Source organism: Epinephelus lanceolatus, chromosome 1, assembly GCF_041903045.1.
Source record: "Epinephelus lanceolatus isolate andai-2023 chromosome 1, ASM4190304v1, whole genome shotgun sequence".
In the NCBI taxonomy this organism is placed as follows: Eukaryota; Metazoa; Chordata; class Actinopteri; order Perciformes; family Serranidae; genus Epinephelus; species Epinephelus lanceolatus.
In genome coordinates this window covers 45,119,510-45,139,951 of record NC_135734.1, presented here as the reverse complement: position 1 = coordinate 45,139,951, position 20,442 = coordinate 45,119,510, and the positions used below count along the sequence as shown (strand labels likewise).

General features: G+C 42.1%; 1 protein-coding gene across 2 annotated transcripts in view; it reads right to left on the bottom strand.

Annotated features, from left to right (window-relative positions):
• Nucleotides 1-9,418, bottom strand: part of raly (RALY heterogeneous nuclear ribonucleoprotein) — a 225,434-nt gene extending 216,016 nt beyond the window's left edge. The window contains exon 1 of one of the 2 annotated variants that reach the window (XM_033626156.2): nt 9,198-9,418. The gene's annotated coding sequence lies outside the window, so the exon portion shown is untranslated. Of the gene's footprint in view, nt 1-8,515; nt 8,927-9,197 lie in introns of those variants that run through there. The other variant, XM_078171230.1, reaches the window with a different exon arrangement.
• Between the last annotated feature and the right edge of the window lie 11,024 nt (nt 9,419-20,442).

Below are 20,442 nucleotides of genomic sequence, written 5' to 3'. Positions count from 1 at the left end.
ATGTGCTGTTTATGTGTGTCAGTGAAGTCAGTTTAAAGTCAACTTTACTCCACTGGTTGCAATTATTTACATGACTTATGTGTTGTTTTTACTTTAATGGACAAAAGCACAAAAGAAAGGGCTGGCAGCTTCTTCTGTAACCAATTGTGTTAAATGTGCATATGGTATTGTTTCATATTGATCACAGGCCCCTGAATTGAAATAAATCGAAGTTTGTGATATCAGCAAATATTGTATTGTTGTCCAAATAATCGATATACATCATATTGTGATGCAACTAGTGATTTACACCCCTAATGGGCAGCATCAAAACTGTACACAATGCACAACTGTTCTTTCACAATGCACAACTGATGTTTCATCCATTTTGCTGTCATCATGTGGTGTCTAAAGGCCGATTCATGCTCAACGTTAAATACGGATCCGGATACGGACGGAGCCTTCTGTTCGTGCTCCGCGTTCATTTCATCCGCATTTCTGCACGTTTCCATAAAGCTTACGGATACGGGCCAAACGGAGCAGTACCACCAGAAACCGTGGGGGCAGTGTTGCTGTCACTACCCGATACGTAGAAGAAATAACAATGGCGGAACTTTTTGAGGAAAGGTTGTGCGAGTTAGTTAGAAACTATAAACATCTCTATGATGTTACTTCTCCTGGACACTAGGGATGTCCCGATCCAGCTTTTTCACTTCCAATCTGATACCGATATTACAGCCTTGAGTTTTGGCCGAAACTGATACCAATCCGATCCAAGCGCGTATTATACATATTCACTTATTTTGTTGTCAGTCATGTTAGAAAAGGTTTGATCAAGCAATATTACTCTAACAAGAACAACTACTTAATCAGGTTAGTTAGAATGGTCCACAACAGTTGGTATGAGAAACTGACCCGTTTATTGTTAACAGGGTTAAATAAACAAACTTTAAACTTGAACATTAACATTAAATAAAAAATATAGCTGGTTTGCTTTGGCTGCTTTGGCCCCTTAATAAATAGAAAATAAATCAACACAAGAAATCTTTAAAATGTCTAACAATGAAATTAAAATAGCAGCAAGACTCCACACAGTTGTGCTTTGGCCCCCTAATAAATAAAAAATAGATTAACACCACAAGACATTGTTGACATTTAACAAAAAATGCAGCCTTTCCTTTTCAGTTATTTTAGTAGTGTTTTTGTAGACCATTCATGGCTCCAATTTCACTAATTGTGCCCAAAACAGTGCCATCAGTGCTCTTTACTTAAACAGTAAGAGTGTAAACCAAATAAAAATATCACTCTCAAAAAACCAGAGCAGAAAACAAATAGTCAGTTAACTAAATTGACCGCTACTCTTCCTACCCTCTGTGTATCTGTCGTCTGCATGCTGGCCTGGTGGATTGATAGTAAGAGCTTGAGCGGATCACTGGAATGGACTGCTTGACTTGCGGAGCGCTGGGCTGGCCGGAAAACGTGGCACGGAGTCCGTGAAAAACTGGATCGGAGTTCATGGATCGGCATTTTTCCATGTAGTCTGATCCGATGCCCGTTTTTTGCTAGTATCGGCAGCCGATATCGATCTGAATATCGGATCGGGACATCCCTACTGGACACCGGGATAAACACATGCTACACATGCTGGGAGGAGATTGGAAGGGAAGTAAATGTGAGTTGGTCGGTAGTGATGATACTGCTGATAGGGTACATTATCAATATCTCCTCCACAGTCGCCATGTTTGTTTTTGAGTTTGTTGTTGTCATAAACTTTTGACTCTGGGCTGCCCCCTGGTGGATATATTGGTTACCATCCATGCCAACGTAAAGGACGCATGGAAGTATGTGGGCAGTGACGGTAACATTGTTTGAAATGGACGTATATATTTTCGTACGTAAAGGGAGCATAAATGGGCCTTAAGGAGGGTCATTACTCGGGAAGATTTCATTGGTCACTTAAAAACTCTATTAGGAGCTGCGCCTTGTCAAAATAAATTAAAACCTATATGACTGGACCATGTGGGAATTTAATTTGAAAGGACAGACACAGGAAGTGTCCACGCTCAGCAGTCAGACAGGAGTCAGGTTAATCTCCAGGGCTGGTACCTGCGGTTATTCCACAGGCTAGTTAATAACATGTCGGGCAGGAAATCCAAAGTGTGGGATCATTTTGAGAAGGTGAAGGACGAACCCAAGGTGATATGTAAACTCATCTTCATTGGTCGACTACAAACATGACGTATCATCTGAAACATGGAAGTAGCTACATGCCCATTAGCCCACAGCGTCATTAACAGGCGGGTCGCTCAGTGTGTGACGTGCACTTGTAGATAAAATATAGGCCTATATTAATGAAGGTTCATTAGTACGGTTTTGTATTTCTCTGTAATGTAGCACAGTGTTAACAATGTTACTGATACTATTCTTTCTCACACCTTCAACTCAAACCACCAAAATATATCATTTAACAATTACATTCATATCAAAACATGCAGGAGACTTCCTTACATACAGTCCATCATCAAAAGGTGAATGATAAAGAATAGTGTACTGGAGAAAATCTGTTGAATTCTGATGGACTTTCAGCATTGAGGCTCACACTGATGCTCTTGAAGTTAGAAAAGTGCCATGGGCGGTAAACATGCAAAACCACTGTACAGTTCTCAAAGGAATTAAACTTATCTGTATGGATGAGATGTAAAACTCAGAAGCAGATTTGTTCCTCTGATGAGGTTTTGTCATTAGCATTGTAGAACATCATAAACTGTAAACATGTGGTTCTGGATTAACATTTAAATCTCCACCAAATCAACATAATCATAAACATTGTATATTTGTTGTTTATAATACAAACTGTGCCTTTTCGTATAAGTAGATGCATAAACAGATGCAACACAGCACAGCAATGATTCTGTTTTTTTCTTCAAAGAGACCACCTGGTGTTTCCTTCATTATTCATTCTGCATTGTTGCTCCACAAGGAAATTACCACCACTGCTGCTGAGGACAGGAAGGTGGAATGAAAGAATGTCAAATCTCCCACTTGCAAAAGGACCGCAAGCCCAAGTTTTACAATCCACATTTCTATTACAGGATCCCCCCCTGAGAGGAACATTTGGAGTGACCCAACCCGCACTAGAAAGAGAGAGAAGCCCACTGAACCATAACGAATTCACCCTGCAGCTGTATTGAGAATCAGAGGAGACGCCGGACTCGCAGTGACACATCTGTAGTCTGCGCAGGAAACACCTCCTCAATGCAACGTTCAATCATTTACAACAGTATGAGGTAAACCAGCAGTGAAATATTCTCGGCACAAAGTGTGTCAGGTTTGAGGGAAAACGCTTGTTTGATGAACTGTGAATTGAATCAAGGACTCGCTGAGCCACAACATAAACGTTCAGTAAATCAGTTGCTGTATATTGTGATGGCGTGACCTTGAGCGAGACACACACACACAAAGCATGTCACTTCAGGTAAAAGCATCTGCTGAAGGCTGAAGGACGAACATGGAAATGTCTAAACGTTCTGATGTACTCCAGGAGGTACAGACACACTGTGTTCCACACATTCAGTCACACATGAAGGCCAGATTTACAGCTGCACATTAGTGGTGGGAATCACCAGAGGATCCACGATACAGTATTACAATAATAACAATACGCTGCAAAAGCTGAGTATTCCGATGAAATATATTGTGATTTAATACCTTTTTTCAACTGTAAATTGTGTCCCCAAAGGAAAACATTGTCAGCAGCTGTTACTTCATCTAATAAGATAAAGTTTTCAATCTGTTCATCTCACTTCATGGCCTGGAAATCCAGACCCAAATCTAGAAAGATTTAGGGTCTGGCTATGAGTAATGCAAATGGCCCAACTCGAGGGGCGGCACCAAGCATGCATTTGTAAATATCACTGCATGCAATTGGATAACACTACAACCAATCAGAACAATACACGGGGTGACGTATCCAGAGCTTAGCTACCAGTGGAGCTAACTGGTAGATTAGACTCTTGCCGTATCCGGTTGGCAAAACAGCAAAAACGTCCTTCTTGCAAAGGAAAGACTCGAGCGCCGTCTTCTGTTCCTCTTTTAGAGAAAAAGCCAAGTCTAACTCGTTCATTGTAGCGGCCAAAGCCGTTTCAAACAACTGGTGTTCATCCGTAGCCATCTTGCAATGTTTACTGACTGATTCCGCACTTCGTCGTCGCAGCGCTGTCGTCATCTGTTTAGCTCGCCTCTGGCCCGCCTATATCAGATACACCGATGTGATTGGTGCAGCTCGGCTCCAAGGGCATGAGTAATGAGGATCATTACTGATTGCCAGAGTGACTTGCTGAGCAAATTCAAATTGTGCTCTCGCAAGAACTCTGGATTTCCAGGGTACAAAATAATTTCAAAAAATAAAATACGGTCAACTAGTTCTTTGTCCCTTTAGATGACAACGACATTTTTTATGAGTCAAACACATTTGAAGGATATTTAAAACTGCTATGCAAAAAGAAAAGGCTACATCCTTTAAGTTCGATTCCGACCTACAGCCCTTTGACGTCGTCTTGATGGCAGCATATGTTGCTCCTAAACCTGTATGTACCTTTGAGCGTTCATGTTGCCTTCACAGATGTGCAGGTTACCCATGATGCCACGGGCACTGACACACCCCCATACCATCACGGGTCCACGTCATTGGTCCGACAGCCCATTAGTCCGATGTCCCGTTGTTCCGATATGTGATTATACTAGGCTAGACTGTATTTGTGTACCATAGAGGATCAGCAAATGCAACAAAAGTAGGATACTGGTCGAGATACAAGTGTCATAGAGACGAGAGAATGAAACACCATAACCTCCTGTTATTAACTCTGGGGTCGGGGTTGTGTGGGGAGCTCTCCGCGGTGCTGAACGGCTCCTGGCGGGCGTATTTCTACCTTGATGGCGCGCTGCGACCAGCTCTGGGTCAGCTGGGAAAGGCTTGAGGCGAAGCAGGCTCACAGCTTATGTGTTTGCCACTTTCTTTTTCATTTTAACCCACACCATGATCTTTTCCTGACCCTAACCAAGTGGTTTTTGTGCCTAAACCTAACCAGACCTTAACCACAGGGCATCATGATGATTTCGGAACAACGGGACTTCGGAGCAATGGGTTTAATATGGTCGGACCAATGGGATGTCGGACCAATGGGCAGACCTCACCATCACAGATGCTGGCTTTGAACTTTGAGGTGTAACAATCTGGATGGTCCTTTTCCTCTTTGGCACGGAGGACATGACGTGATAATTTAATCTGGGGCTGGGCGCCGTTAAACAATAACAGCGACTGGCCACGTAACATGCTGGCGTGAAAGGACAGCTTTTTTCATCTGTGTCTGAAATCGGAAGTCACTGACCAAGCGCGGAATTTCAACGACTTCGGAATGAGACCAGGTTGGGATTTCATGTAATATTATTACATTTACTTCAAGCAATGTGCCAGTGATCGGCACATCAGATACCAAATCAATACATTTTGTAAATATTACTGTAACAAATCATTTAATCATTTTAGCAAAAGAAGCAGAAGTTCTCAAATGCTAAATTTTGGCTCAACAACCAGCTGCACAACAAACAAGAAAATGCCTACTATCGAAAATATGATTGAAATCAGGAGATATAAAATCAAAGAATGTGAATCAAATGATGAATCTGAGCAGACATTAAACATCAACATGACACATTTTACGTTGTTATAAAATGAGATTTGATTCTCAGCACTAAATGTGATCATTTTCCAAACACACGCACCACTGATTTACCCTCTGTTACTGTGAGTATAAGTGAAATTTATATGGCCTTGAGTAAACTTCACTCTTTGTAGAAAGCTATAAATATGTAACAGAAATCAATATGAGAATCAATTTTCTCCAACTTTGGATCGACATGTTCAACAACAGTGCCTCGCTGGCCTCAGCGTGCACAGCCAAACTAAATCACACACACAAGGCTGCAGAGCACAAACACTAATGAGCTTCTACACATGGAGTCAAAGTGCAGCAGCATCCATTCATTATCAGCACAGAGGCGCTAAATAATTAACAAGACCAAGTTTAAATGTAAGTCATTATTTATTTATACTTGTTTTCATTTTTCTTTTTTTCTATCAGTACAGCAGCTTCTGGGAGTGATGAACACACTGTGTGAACAGAGAGCGCAGTGTCTCTTTTCCACAGCGCTGTGGTTCTCATTGAGACAGTATTTATCGTCACCCAGCTGTGCATCTGCTTCTACTGTGCTCCCACCACATATTACATTATCACTGTTGGCATCTCCAGGTTTCTCGCTTGTAAAAGACTTAAAGGTTCGCATGTAACTCCATGGGCTGAATTTTTCAGCTCAGCTATCACTCCGCCCATCTTCTAAACGAGCAGAGGCTTATAATACAGAAAATATCAGGTAGTGGAGCTTTAAAGGAACACGTCACCGCCCAATTGACCATTTGTATATCAGTTACACACCCAGAGTTACATTAAATTCCTGAAGAAAACCTGCTTCTTCTTGCATGCCTGCAGTGAACGAAAAATCCAAAAACTGGGAAAACTGTTGATGTATTGAATTCATAGGGGTCCATGTGTTCATTTTACGAGTCGTATACTCGGAACTTCAGCTAAAACATGAAAACCACTGACAGGAGAAGTGAATAACTTTGATTATTTTGTTCCAGTGCATTGTTCTGCTGGGAAACCTTTGGTTCTGGCATTCATGTGGATACCACCTGACATGTTCCACCCATTCAAACACTGTTGCAGACTAAGTACCCCCATTACAAATGGCCTGTGGAGCGTGACAAAAAGCTCAAGGTGTGGACCTGGCTTCTAAATTTCCCAGGTCCCAATCTGCTCAAGGATTCTTGTGATGTGCGGGTACCCCAGATGTACCCTAATCCAAGGTGGGGCCTCCTTGGATCAGACTTGACTCTGACCTGTGGAGGCGTGGACACAGGATCTCTGGGAGTGTCCTGCGGTGTCTGGCACCAGTGCGTTGGCGGCAGATCCATTTAGTCCAGTGGGTTGTGAGGTGGGTTAATGGCACGTGCCACAGATGTTCATTCAGATTGGGATCTGGGGAATTTGGAGGCCAGGTTGACACTTTGAGGTCTTTGTCACATTCCTTGGGCCATTCCTGAGCCATGTTTGCAGTGTGGCATGGTGCATTATCCTGCTGGGGGGCCACTGCCATTGGGGAGTACTGTTGCCATGGGGGGGGGGGGGGGGTACTTGTCTGCAACGGTGTTTGAGTGGGTGGAACATGTCAGGTGGTATCCACATGAATGCCAGAACCAAAGGTTTCCCAGCAGAACAATGCACTGGAACAAAAATAATCACAGTTATTCACTCATATAGAAATGGTCAGCTGGGGTTGAAGTGTTCTGCTAAGCAGTGGAATATGTGGATAAGCTATATGTGCAACTAGAGTGTGGAAAACTAGAGGAATAAAAATATCTGTGTTTTCCAAATTACTGGTTTTGGCAACATCTGTAATTGAAACATATTTTATAATTAAGCTTTGTTCCACCACAAACATCACATCTACTTCTGAACACAGCACACATTTCTCATCAGCAACAGGCGGACTGATCCACACACACAGTCATGAACAAACACAGCAGGCTCATAAATCCTCTACACAGGCTTTGTAGGAATAATATAGACGAAACACCTTCACAGAGTCAAGTAACCAACAGTCCACAGCAGCAGCCTGCAGCTTCACTGATCTTATCCTGCAGACTCTTCTCCTCCCCTGAGCCTCGCTGTCCTGCCTGTAGCTGCATCGTACTGCGCACCACCAGCTCCACGCCACAGAGTGCATTTCACACAATAGTATGGTGCCGTGTGAGGCAGAGAGGGGCAATCATCTTTTCACTCGCATGCCCTTTTTTAATACTGTATTCTGCTTTTTTGAAAACATTTTCCCACAAGCTAAGACCTTCCATTATTCTGACAGCTGTACTCACATAAATCACCAGCTCTCATGTGACTTGACTGTTTGAAATGTAATTTATTCATGGGGAATGGTAAACTTCTTGTTCATTCATGAAGTCCAGCCTGAGGCTTTAAATGAACATTGTTTGTATGGAGGAGGATTTCCCTCCGAGCAGTCAAGATAAATTCTGTCACATTTTAAAGACACATTTCATCTGTTGTTTTTAAGCTTCACCACATGTCACACATGACTCTGCTGCAAAACATCACTGTATTAGCTGCATATAAGAAATTAATTGGTACTTAAATGCATCAGTTTTCACTCAAACTTTGCGTTCCTTTAAATTTTGATCGCTGATTTAGTCTAAAATCAGACTTTCAATCTGATTTTTAGGTCTGCTCGATGAAATGCCAAAACAAATCTTGACATAGTAAGACACAGTTCATGCAGGTTCTGAAGACATGTCATGAAAATATTCTCAGCATGCAGTGAGCTTCAGATCTGCAAGGGGCAACAGCCAGTCTGCTGCTATTACACATCAGGGATGCAGAACAGGACATGACAGAGTAACAAACCCGACCTGTCAGCTCCTCCTGGTCTGCTTCATGAGGACCGACAGTGAAACAGGCTGCTGAAGTGTGTGCGTGGCTGTAAACACAGACCGAGCTTCACAACTTAGATCAACGTTCAGGCAAAAAACAGTCCCAACAGAAACGCACGCAGCTCCGTGGATGGAGGTCAGCTGTCCGTGCAACAGCTGCCCATCATGATCACCACCATCACCATCACCATCCTCATCCTCGATGCGTTCAGGCATTCTGCATGCGCAGCGTTCAAGTTAAAGAGAAATGTAAATCCCGTTTGGCTTCAATGAAACAAAAAGAAAAAGAAAGAAACTGCAAGAATGAGATAAAAGAGGGCAAACTGAAGAATTAAATACATGAAAATGAAATAATTCTCTTAAGATCACAGAGAGAAAAGACATATTTGCAATATGAGAAGAGAAGGAAGCGAGAAAATATCACAAAAAATAAACAAAAGAACTCAAAATAAGCACAAAAAGGCAGAGGATGAGCTGCATCCAGCAACAAGCAGCGGGAAAAAGCTCCGGTAAATATTCGCAGGACAACAGAAAGACAGAGAGAAATCCAACCAGCCGCTGAAATTCGGCGAAAAAAAAAGAATGAAAAAAAAAAAATAGGAAGGAGGGAACCAAATCAGCAACAAAGAAAGAAAGAGAAGAAGAGGAAGAGAGCACTGACCTTCCAGCGGAGGAGGCAAAAACGCTCAAAGAGACTGAAGTGAGAGGAGAAGAGCGGGCAGGCGGTGAGGCTCAGTGTGCGCTCGGTTACCGGGCTGAAGCTCCGACTGCGCGCCGGCCAGTGGGGCGGTGATGAACAGCAGCAGAACGCCGACTGGAGCGAACCACTGAGCGCTGACAGGCAGGGGGAGGCCGGGCAGCACAGCGGCCGCTGGGAGCTCCGTGCGTAATTTGGCACCTGGCTAAAGAGCGAACACACAGAGCCAGAAAGGCTCTTAAAGGGGCATCCCATCCAAAAATGACGTTAATGAACAAGCCTGATTGTTGTAGCTGGTACTTTGGAGAGGTAATTGACTGCAGGTACACACGTGTACACCTGTGCGCAATACAGCCTGCTGCTGTTCATGGAGTCTATATAAAACTACGCTATTATATATTTTGGTGTCACAACAGAAATTGAGCCTGATACAATTAATTCTGCTTCTGAAGCAGCAGTGTGATCACTGAGTGCAGCGCACACACACACACACTTAAAGCGCACGTTCTCGGTCACCTTTCGCATCCCGCTTGTTAATTTCATCGTTACTCGCCGCCCTTAATCAAACAGTTTAGTGGATCACCGTCAGCAGCAGGCTGCAGGTCTGCATTATGCTCGATAACTCCATGTTAACTCACCTGTGTGTCTGTTGGCGGGTTCCTCCATTCAAACAGAGGCGCTGGCCAATCAGATGTTAAGAACAACGCTCATCCAGGTGATGTAACAGTCACGTGATCCAAAGAGATAATGTCAATAATTTTCATGCGTAAAACACATTTCACTGCAGATCAGCTTATGTAATTGTTGGAAAAAGATGTTTTAAAAAATATATGTTTATTCTTTGTATAACTGTAAGAAATGCATTTGTAAAAGTATGTGGTTAATTCCAGAAACAGTGCACAATGGGCTTTTCCAGGAAAAGGTGGAAGGTGTTACCCAATCAGCAGTGCCATGTATTCAAAAAACAAATTCTCACCTGTTGTACATTGAATGTTTGTTTTTATTTCACACTTGCTTTGGCAATGTCAGTGTGTGTTTATGCCAGGAAACAGTGGATTGTCCTCTGGGTTGAGAGTGAGTTGCAGCCTCAAGCGAGGGAGGGATGCTTCCTGGGTGCCTCCTGTTAGAGGTGTTCCAGGCACGTCCCACTGGTAGGAGGCCCCGGGGCAGACCCAGAACATGCTGGAGGGATTATATATCTCATCTGGCCTGGGAGCACCTCAGGGTCCCCCAGGAGGAGCTGGAAAGTGTTGCTGGAGAGAGGGGCATCTGGAATACTTTGCTCAGCCTGCTGCCCCTGCAACCTGGCTTTGCATAAGCAGTTGAAAATGGATGGATGGATGGATGGATGGATGTTTCCCATGCCAGTAAAGCCACTTGGAATTAAAATTAAATTAAATTAAATTAAATCAAAATCATACAGCATGTTTAAGCCCTTGGACTCAAAAAGTCTTCTGTTTCCACCCAACAGTAATAGTTGCATTAAATATTGTTTCCTCATACATGCACATGATACAGAAGAGCCCTGCTGGCGTCTTGTCATCACTGAGTGAGAAAAATGACAAGTACAAAAGCCCAGTTCAGACCAATAATCTGAGACAAGACCAAAATGTTTTAGAACATCACAGAGAAAAGTTGCAGCAGTGTGAACTGGCCAGTTTGAGCTCGACTCAAGCCGGTTGATGGTGTCACCTGGAGCTCAGCTGGTCAGATTGCCAGCTGCTGGTTTTAAAGCACGTCACCTGTTTCTACAGCCAATTGGCTTGTAGTCCGCTAGTCAAGTTAAAATGGCCGAAGATGGTGTGCTAACTTGCTGCTGCAGGTGCTCCGTCCCTGCTGAGTCCACTGTTTCTGTCCTCACGGTGTGCCGATGTCGGATGGTGGGTCACTGCTGTTGCTCGCTGCCTGAAAAGCTGGAAATCAGAACAGACGTACAGAGTTGTTGCATAGAGATGATACACCATCTCATGTAGTTGCATTGGTGTGAACTGGCAGGTTTTCAGGTTGTTACAGAACGGCACATTGCAAGTAGTTGCCTGTTTCAACTCGTCTCTTCACAAATCTGTGGTCTGAACTGGGCCTAAGAGAAAGAAATACTCAAGTAAATTTCAGACATCCTGGAAAGAAGAATTCCAGCTTGCTATAGAAAGTTTTAAAGAATAGGGACCTGCAATTTGCAAAATCAGCAACGTTGATTGTCCGTTGTGACTTGGTGGAAGATATACATTAAATAAAGTAACTTCTTTGTGATCTATCTTCTCTGACTATCCTCTCTTACGTTGATGCTAGCTTTAGTCTCGAGTCCATCATAGCTAGGTGGGTTAGCATCTTTTCCTCTGATCTTGTGTGGTCACTTCACCTTTAGCTTCTCTGAGTTTATCCCCCTCCGTATTTTTGACAGCATCCTATCGAGTTAAAACAGCTGAATCTGGAGAATTAATACAGTGGAGTGGGAGAGAGTTCTGTCAGCCTGCCATTCTTTACAGCGTGCCAACCGGGAGTCATTAAGGGGAATTCTCAGTGGAGTCAGTGTTACTCCAGGATATTTTCATGCTGCTTGCTCAGAATTGAGAATATGTCATGTTGAATTTCTGTGGGTGCCAGGACAGAAGTTGGGTAAATTGCTGAAGAGTCTCTAGCAAAGGGTGCTTCAGTGTTTGTGAGGAAAAATGAGATACAGAGAGGCAGAAAGAGTGGAAAGAGGAGATAAAGAATATAGGCTCTACTTCCTCTGCAAGTCACTGCTAAGAGGAAGAAGTTATATATATGAGTGGTGTGAGGAGGAATTTCTGCTAATAAGCTGCGGCTTGGCTTGCCATAGCAACTGTGTAACTACACAGATAGATAGGTATGAAAATCACAGGCAAACACACTGAAGGACTTTGCCAATGTGGTGATAAACAGTCAATTAAGTTTTCTTTCCTGTGGTAAATACAACAGGAAGAGACAACAACTGTTTGTCTGTCTTCTCTTTGAAGACTTTGTTTTCCTCTGAGAAGAATTTCCAGCATTTTAAAAAGAGCTATTTTCAGTTATTTACCCATTATGTATAAAAATAATAATAATATATTAGATATAAAAAACTGAGAAAGGCTCATTGCTGCCTTCACAGATTGGCTGAGAAGCACTCCATCATCAGCACAGACCATAGTATCATGCTAAGTACAAGACCCTCCCTAGTTAGTTTGATTTGTGATCTCAAAGACAGTCGTGTGGACTTTCTCCAGAATCCAGTAATACATTCTTAGAGCGGATTTATGTGCATTTTTTCCCTTGAAGATAAAGTGAGTGACCTAATATTCACACTGTATTTTTCATATTATCCAATTTTGTATTAATTGATCTGAGATAATGAATTAAACTTCAGCACGTGCTGCTAAATCACTTAGGCAGGAATGGCTAAAGAAAGTGTATCATAAAGAATGTGATGACAGAGACGTGCTTGTTTTTCTTGAGAGGCCACTGCGTTTGAATAGTTATTCTACTGTGTATTTTTGCATTATATGTAGTATTTGTTACATTTTAAATGTGTTTTGTTTGGCTTCTCCCTTGGCCAGGTCTTTCTTGTAAAAGAGATTTTCCATTTCAATGTGACTTCCTGGTTAAATAAAGGTTAAATCAAATAACAAAAACAGTGTTTGTTTATCCTTATACATTTTTATGCCTCCGTGCCAGCGACAGCAGTGGCTGGAGGCATAATGTTTTTTTGTTCTCGGTCCATCCATCCCATTCTTGTGAATGCAATATCTCAAGAACGCCTTAAGGGAATTTGACACAATTAGATTTTGGTGGTCAAAGGTCAAGGTCACTGTGACCTTGCATACATCTCATTCTCATTAACACGATATCTCAGGAACACCTTGAGGGAATTTCCTCAAATTTGGCACAAAGGTCCACTTGGACTCAACGATGACCTGATTAGATTTAGATGGTCAAAGGTCAAAAGTCAAAAGTCACTGTGTCCTCACAAAACATGCTTTTGGCTATAACTTAAGAATTCATTCGCCATGTATGACAACATTTCATACAAATGCCTACTGTGATAAAATGATGAAGTGATGACATTTTATATTCAAAAGGTCAAAGGTCAACTTCACTGTGACGCCATGATGTTCTGCATGAAGCACTTTTCTGGCCATTACTTGATGTCATAACTCAGGAACTGAAGGGGACACATTTGGTCAGATACTGAATTGTGACACTAATCTTTGGGGTCCACCTTGAAACTGTGCTGACTGTATAGATCTTATGTGTGTGAAGCATCCATGTAAACTGTGGGTGCAACTTCACTAATGCATGAAGGCATACAATCGCAAGGTGGTAATTCTGGTTTTGTAAGTATTTTTTGCACAGTAGTGCTTCTTTCTATAGTAGGAGAGGGAGCTGAGTAATGAGCCACTGTAATAGTTTCAAATGGTTTTCCAGAGGACAGTAGGGACGTTACACGATGAACTTTGTTGAGGAAGTTGGCAGTAAGGGTTGTCACATGTGTACAATTGAACATTTTGTCTGATGCATTGAAATAAAACATAAATAAATAAGAAAATTCGTATAACGTTTTGACAGTTTTCCTCTAAAAATGTTAATAAAAACAGGTGAGCTCATTACAAATAATTCATTATTCATCACTGTAATTTATCCACCTGTCATACATTGCATGTATTATACTGTTTCCTTTAACAGTTTGATTTCTCTGAAACTTGCTGATATATTGTTTTATTGTTCTCTTTTTTGAAGAATATTTTCTTCAAGAGTGTATTTCTTCCATTTTCTGTAACTGCTTTTCCTCTTGAGGGTCGTGGGAGGGCTAGAGCTGATTCTAGCTGACACTGGGTGAGAGGAAGAGTAAACACTGGACAGATAGCCAGACTATGACATGTGGCATAGTCTGGCATTGGGCAGACAACCATCAACCGAACCTGCGTGTCTTTGGATTGTGGGTGGAAGCCGGAGAGCCTGGAGATGCAGGGAGAACATGCAAACTCCACCCTGCCGGCCTGTGGCTGCAGACCCAGGGCCTTCTTGCTGTGAAGAGACAGTCCTAACCACTTCACCACTTTATTAAACTTATTCTGTTTCATATACCATTTTCTACAAATACATTATTACTAGTCCATACCCATTGGTAGCTTTGTCACCTTCTACCTATGCCAATCCTCAATGCCTATGTGCAGTTTCACATAGACTGACCACGTCAGTGAGTAGAAAAACGTGGGACTGACAGAATGACTGACTGACAGAATGACACACTGACAGTTTCCGTGATTATGTACAGCATACCATACCATGACTTAGTCATACCAAAAATTAGAAACAAAACAAAAACAACAAGACTGGGCCACAGGGGGAGCCACAGCGATCGGTCGCATTTTAGCCATTTTTAAGCATTTTTCTGTTGTTATAGCGCCACCCAGTTGCCAATTAGAGTTAAATTACCTTGAGGCGTCCTGTTCTACATATCTACCAAGTTTAGTCAAAATCCATATGGTGGTTAGGCCTAGATAAGAAATTAGCTCTCTAGTGCCCCCATTTTGTTTGATGGGGTCAATAATGGAGGGGTCCCCTCAGATTATGTGTGGTCATATGCCTACAAAGTTGCGTGGTGATGGGTGAAACCCTTGAGATGTTATACATCTTTATGTGATGAGCCACGCCCTCCACAATATTCATTGCCTTATAGAAGCTCAGTTTTAGTAAGTTTTCCAACTTTTGCCAAGAGGGAACTTTAGATATTGGTCGCTAGATTATGTTCACCCAGTTTCATGCAGATCGCTCAAACTTCCTAGGAAGAGATCCATTTGAAGTGTTTTTCAAAAAATTCAAAATGGCGGAAAATCTGTATAAGCGGAAGTTATGGGTTCTTGAGGCAAATGTGTTCCTCATGAGGAGAGGCATATCTGTGCAAAGTTTCATGTCTCTACGACATACGGGGCATGAGATATGCCCATTCAAAGCTTGTAATTTCAATCAGTTGCTATAGCGCCCCCCTTTGGCCAAGTGATGTAATATTGCTTCATTCGCATACTCCCATGACCCTCTACCACTGTGCCAAATTTCACATGGATTGACCAAGTCAGTGAGGAGAAAAACGTGGAACAGACACACAGACAGAGTTTTCGTCATTATATAGTATGAGAAGATCTGTGTCTGTATCTGCCCAACCAGCTACATTACCTGTATCCATATCTGTACTCAGAAGGGGCAGGGTTGATCCAGACATGGGTGAGGTTTTAACTGGAGACGGATGGATCCTATTCAGAGTTATGGGTTGATCCATTAAACTATAACAGCGAATGGTCGCGTATCATGCCGACGTGAAAGGACGACTTCTTTTGTTGGTGTCTGATGCTGGAAGTCACTGCCCAAGCACTGGATTTCAATGACTTTGGAGTTATACAGGGTTGACAATTGTAACATTTCCCTTGTTCGCAGAAATGTCTAATGCCGATATTTATTCTGGCAATTGGTTGATTGTGCACGTGACACATTAACATAATTAGATTTTAAATTAGGGTAAAAAAGCCAGGTTTCTTCACATGTATCGTCAAATGTTAAGACCTTTTTTAATGTAGCTCAAAGCTATCAGATACCAGTTAACATATACAAAGCAAACACAAAGTGAGCACCAGAGAGAGGGAATAAAATGATAATCTAGAGACCAGTTTGTTTGAGAAAGAGCAGTAAATATAGCTGACACACAACAGTGATACCTCCCATCAACAACCAGTGCTCTGACCATGTACAGTAAGCGTCCTCATGCTTGTATTGTTACAAATTTTTACCTCTCACAGCAGCGATAAAGTTGTGGTAAGACTTTATGAACTTAGAGCATCAAGTTGTTTGTTTCTGAAGTTTGAAACTCTTGACACTCTTTAAAAGCCAAGGGCCAATCTTGTGCAGACACACACACACACACACACACACAATATCACACACACAGTTATCTATGAAAACGGTTCAAAAGAGACAGTATGCGAAGAGAGAGGAGCAAGGTTGTTTATTTTGTTGTGCTGCTTGTTTCTGTGTTTTCTCCTTCAAGGATAGAAAGACGAGCCGAGAAAATGAGGGTGAGCGAGGAAGAAACAAACAAAGAGAAAGAAAGACAGAGAAAGATTCCAGAGTCTCTGATCAGACAGACAGAGAAGAAGAAAAACACAAGTACAAAAGATGCGAATCCCCTGTGGTTTATACAATCAGGTTCATGTAGAGAATAAAAGCAGACAGTTTTAATTGGACTGATGGAATCCGAATACAACCTAACGTCCAGTCAGTTGCCTCTGTACTGCAGGGGGTATGACGAAAACATCCCGTTTTAAGGAACAATAGAATGTATGTTTTTCATACTGTATAAGTTAAATGTTTGTCATTTGAGTCAATGAGATGTCACAGGCACTAAAGAGACAGAGAAGAAGGTTTTAACTTTTGAAGTCTCCCATAATTTGTAACTTATTCCTTTTCCTTAAATTATTTTCCTTCCCTCAGTGCTGCAGTGAAACAGCGGGAGCCAGCGCGGAAGAGAGTTATTTGATTTTCTTCAGTCAGAAGTCTGATGTTAAAGCACAAAAGAAAAAGAGAGCTGCTCATCTGAAGCTGTTTCCCTTTTGGGGTGAGAGGAAATACTGGAGGAGTGACAGAGAGAGAGTTTCTGGATAAAACAGCTTACTTTAAAAGAGGGATTGAAAGTGAAGTCATATGGAGGCAGAAAGAGAGCAGAGAGATCTGAATGTCACTGTTCTTAAAAAATGTCTCACTTTAAAACTCTGATCAAGTGTCACCCAAACTGAAAACAACTTTGACACACAGACACATTGGAAGGGTTGTTTTATGAAGCCGTAATTCACCAAACATGGGTACTGATTTCATAACACGATTTATTGACATGAATAAAAAGACTCAGGCACTGGGACTTTCAAAACAAGAATCTACATCTCCACATCTCTGTCTATCAAGCTGCTTGTATCACTACCCGTCTCTACAGTTGTGAAGCCTGGGTCACTTACAGTCGCCATGTGAAGAAGTGCACACTGTTACAAGAGTTTCGAATCACAGTGTGTCCTCTGCCTCACTCCCTGCTGCTATAGACCACCTTGCCAGGAGAAGAGCAGGCAGCAGCTCTGGAGATGGACCCCTAGTGAGCAGCTGCTGCAACTTGAATTCAGCCAGCGTGAACCCTAGCTCCAAGGAACTGGACAGCCTCGATTCCATGGCGGATCACCAAACTTTCTGTTGCTGCCATTACGCAAGTAAGTCCTGGCACTGCCACTGGTCACCAGCCAGCTGCTACAGCCGCCGACCAAAGGTTCATGTCCAAAGCTGCTGCCTGCTCTTCTCCCGGGGAAGCAGTCCACAGTGGGCTGGCCAGCAACTAATTCTTGTCTCATTTGTGATCGGATCGTTGTGATGCAACATTGGGAAAATCTAAACTACGATTTTATGCGTGGTTTACTGCCCCATTAGACCACACATGAGGAACATGAGCCAAATGTTAAAGCTACTGTGGAACTGCCCTCAGACACAGATCCTCCAAAGGCCACTATCAGATTACAAAAACTTGAAATGAATATGAAAATCCCCACCTTGTCTGCATAAATACAAAACCAATACAAGATTTTTAAAAACAAGTTTGTGTTCCAAATATTAATCTGACTTCTTCTAATGTGTATCTTGCTGGTGACTTTCAAATGTATTGTTCAGTTATGAAGAAAGTGAGGTTTAAATGTTTGGGGAATGTTTGTGTATTTGTTTAACTAACAGGTGTTTCCAACAAATCCTTAGAAAATTAGTTAGTTAGTTTGTAACTGCCCTCCAGAAACTACATATGGAAGAGTTTTCTGATTTGACGCCCTAGTCAGCAGTTACACTCGTTTACTGATGTGACAGTGTGATGGTTAAAGGGATAGTGCACCCAAAAATGAAAATTCAGCCATTATATACTCACCCTCATGCCGATGGAGGCTCAGGTGAAGTTATAGAGTCCTCACATCACTTGCGGAGATCCAAGGGGAGAGTGGGTAACAGCACAACTCCACCTAATGGAGGCTTATGGCGCCCCAGATTCAAACGTCCAAAAAACACATAATTGAAACCACAAAATATCTCCATTTTATGTCTCCATCCGGACATAAAAAGTTGTTTGGAAAAATGTCATTTGAACCTCTCTGTGCACCGTGCTCACGTGTACGCCCTTGCGCATGAGACCAGCGAAAGCATGTGAACACACATGTAGGCGGTGTCTATGTCTCACGGTCTCACACAAGAGCACACATGTGAGCGCAGTGTACAGAGAGGCAGTCAGAGCTACAGGCTACAATGAGGCTAAAAACAGAGTTCAAATGACGTTTTTCCAAACAACTTTTTATGTCGGGGCTTCAGGACACTTGGATCACTACGGACGAGCAGTATGGAGATATTTTGTGGTTTCAATTATGTGGTTTTTGGACGTTTTAGTCTGGCGCGCCATAAGCCTCCATTAGGTGGAGTTGTGTTGCTACCCACTCTCCCCTGGGATCTCCGCAAGTAATGTGAGGACTCTAAAACTTCACCTGAGCCTCCATCGGCATGAGGGTGAGTAGATAATGGCTGAATTTTCATTTTTGGGTGCACTATCCCTTTAAGGTTTGGTTGAGTTTAGCAACAAACATGACTTGGTTACGGAAACATTATGGTTTGGGTGTAGTTCATTTATAATGACAGTAGTAGGTTTACAGATGGTCTGGATTCTCTGCATATTAATAATAAACTTGAAGCAATAATTTCTTTTCAACTGGTTCTGCCACTCTTTAAAAAAAACAACCTCTCTAAAATGACATTTACTGAAGTCAAATCTGGGTGAAAAACAACATTGGGCTCCATCAATCTCAAGTAAAACCATTGTGGGTTTGTTTTTTGCCAGCAGCTGCTAACGCCTGTCTGTCAAGGCACATCTGTCCGGAAACGTGAAGAAATGAAAAGTAATTTCAAGTTTTGTTCAAAAACAGATATTCTTCATGAAGAAAGACGCCTCTTCCTGTCCTCCGCCTGCTTTAAATGACACTTTACTGCATGAAGCAGCAGATGGGGCAGGTGTTGCGTTGTAGTCCTGTGAGACAACTGTACATTTCACTGTCCAACGTAACAGCTGTGGGTGTCAGTTAAATTTGTAGTTTCTGCAGGTGTACATGAAAATTGGCAAAATATCACATTTTCTGCCAGTTGGGTGGAATGATCCCATGTAATTTTGGCTATGACGGCTCAAACACTGCAACTCAAGAAAGCACATGCAAACAGACAAAACACATGGACAGCATAAAAAACCCCATTGCAAAGAACAAAAACATGACAATTAGTAAGAGAGTTCCTGGTTCGTTATCTGGTTGGGGGGTTCAAACTCCAGGGTGGGGGAGCCTTTCTGTGCGAAGTTTGCATGTTCTCCCTGTGTCAGCGTGGGTTTTCTCTGGGTGCTCTGGCTTCCTCCCACAGTCCAAACACATGCAGGTTAATTGGTGACTCTAAATTGTCCGTAGGTGTGAATGTGAGTGTGAATGGTTGTCTGTCTCTATGTGTCAGCCCTGTGATAGTCTGGTGACCTGTCCACGGTGTACCCTGCCTCTCACCCAGTGTCAGCCGGGATAGGCTCCAGCCCCTCCAACCTTTAACCAATTTAACACAAGCACAATAAAATAAAACGTGCTGCCAAAACAGACAACAAAACCAAATACAGAAGAAAAATCAAATCCGTAAAGGCACTGAAAAGTCAGACAACAGCAAAGGTCTCCAGAAAGCAGTATTGGTCCCCTCCACTGTTAACAGTCCAAAAATTACTGTTATATTAGTTGAAATTGTGCTTCTGTCTAATAAGTTGTAGGACACTTGATGAATGAGTGGAGAGTGTGGAAATGAGAAATAGTTGAAAACTTCAAAAAATTTCAAAAGCCTGTAGAAAATCTTTCATAGTGGTAACAGTATCTATCATGGTGGAGCCTGGGCTGTCTGGATTAATCACTGCAAGTGGAGATACATTTCAAATCATGAGCTGTACAGGGTTTAATGGCTTCTACAAAAACAATTTGTTAAATATTAACATGCAAAAAACAAACATTTCACTTTTCACTTTACACATTTTGCTTTACCATACCACCTTTATTGTTTTTCTTAATCAACACACATCATATATATCACTTTAAGTAAAAGCAACATAAAGTTTCTGCCTATGACGTTGTATTTAAAAACC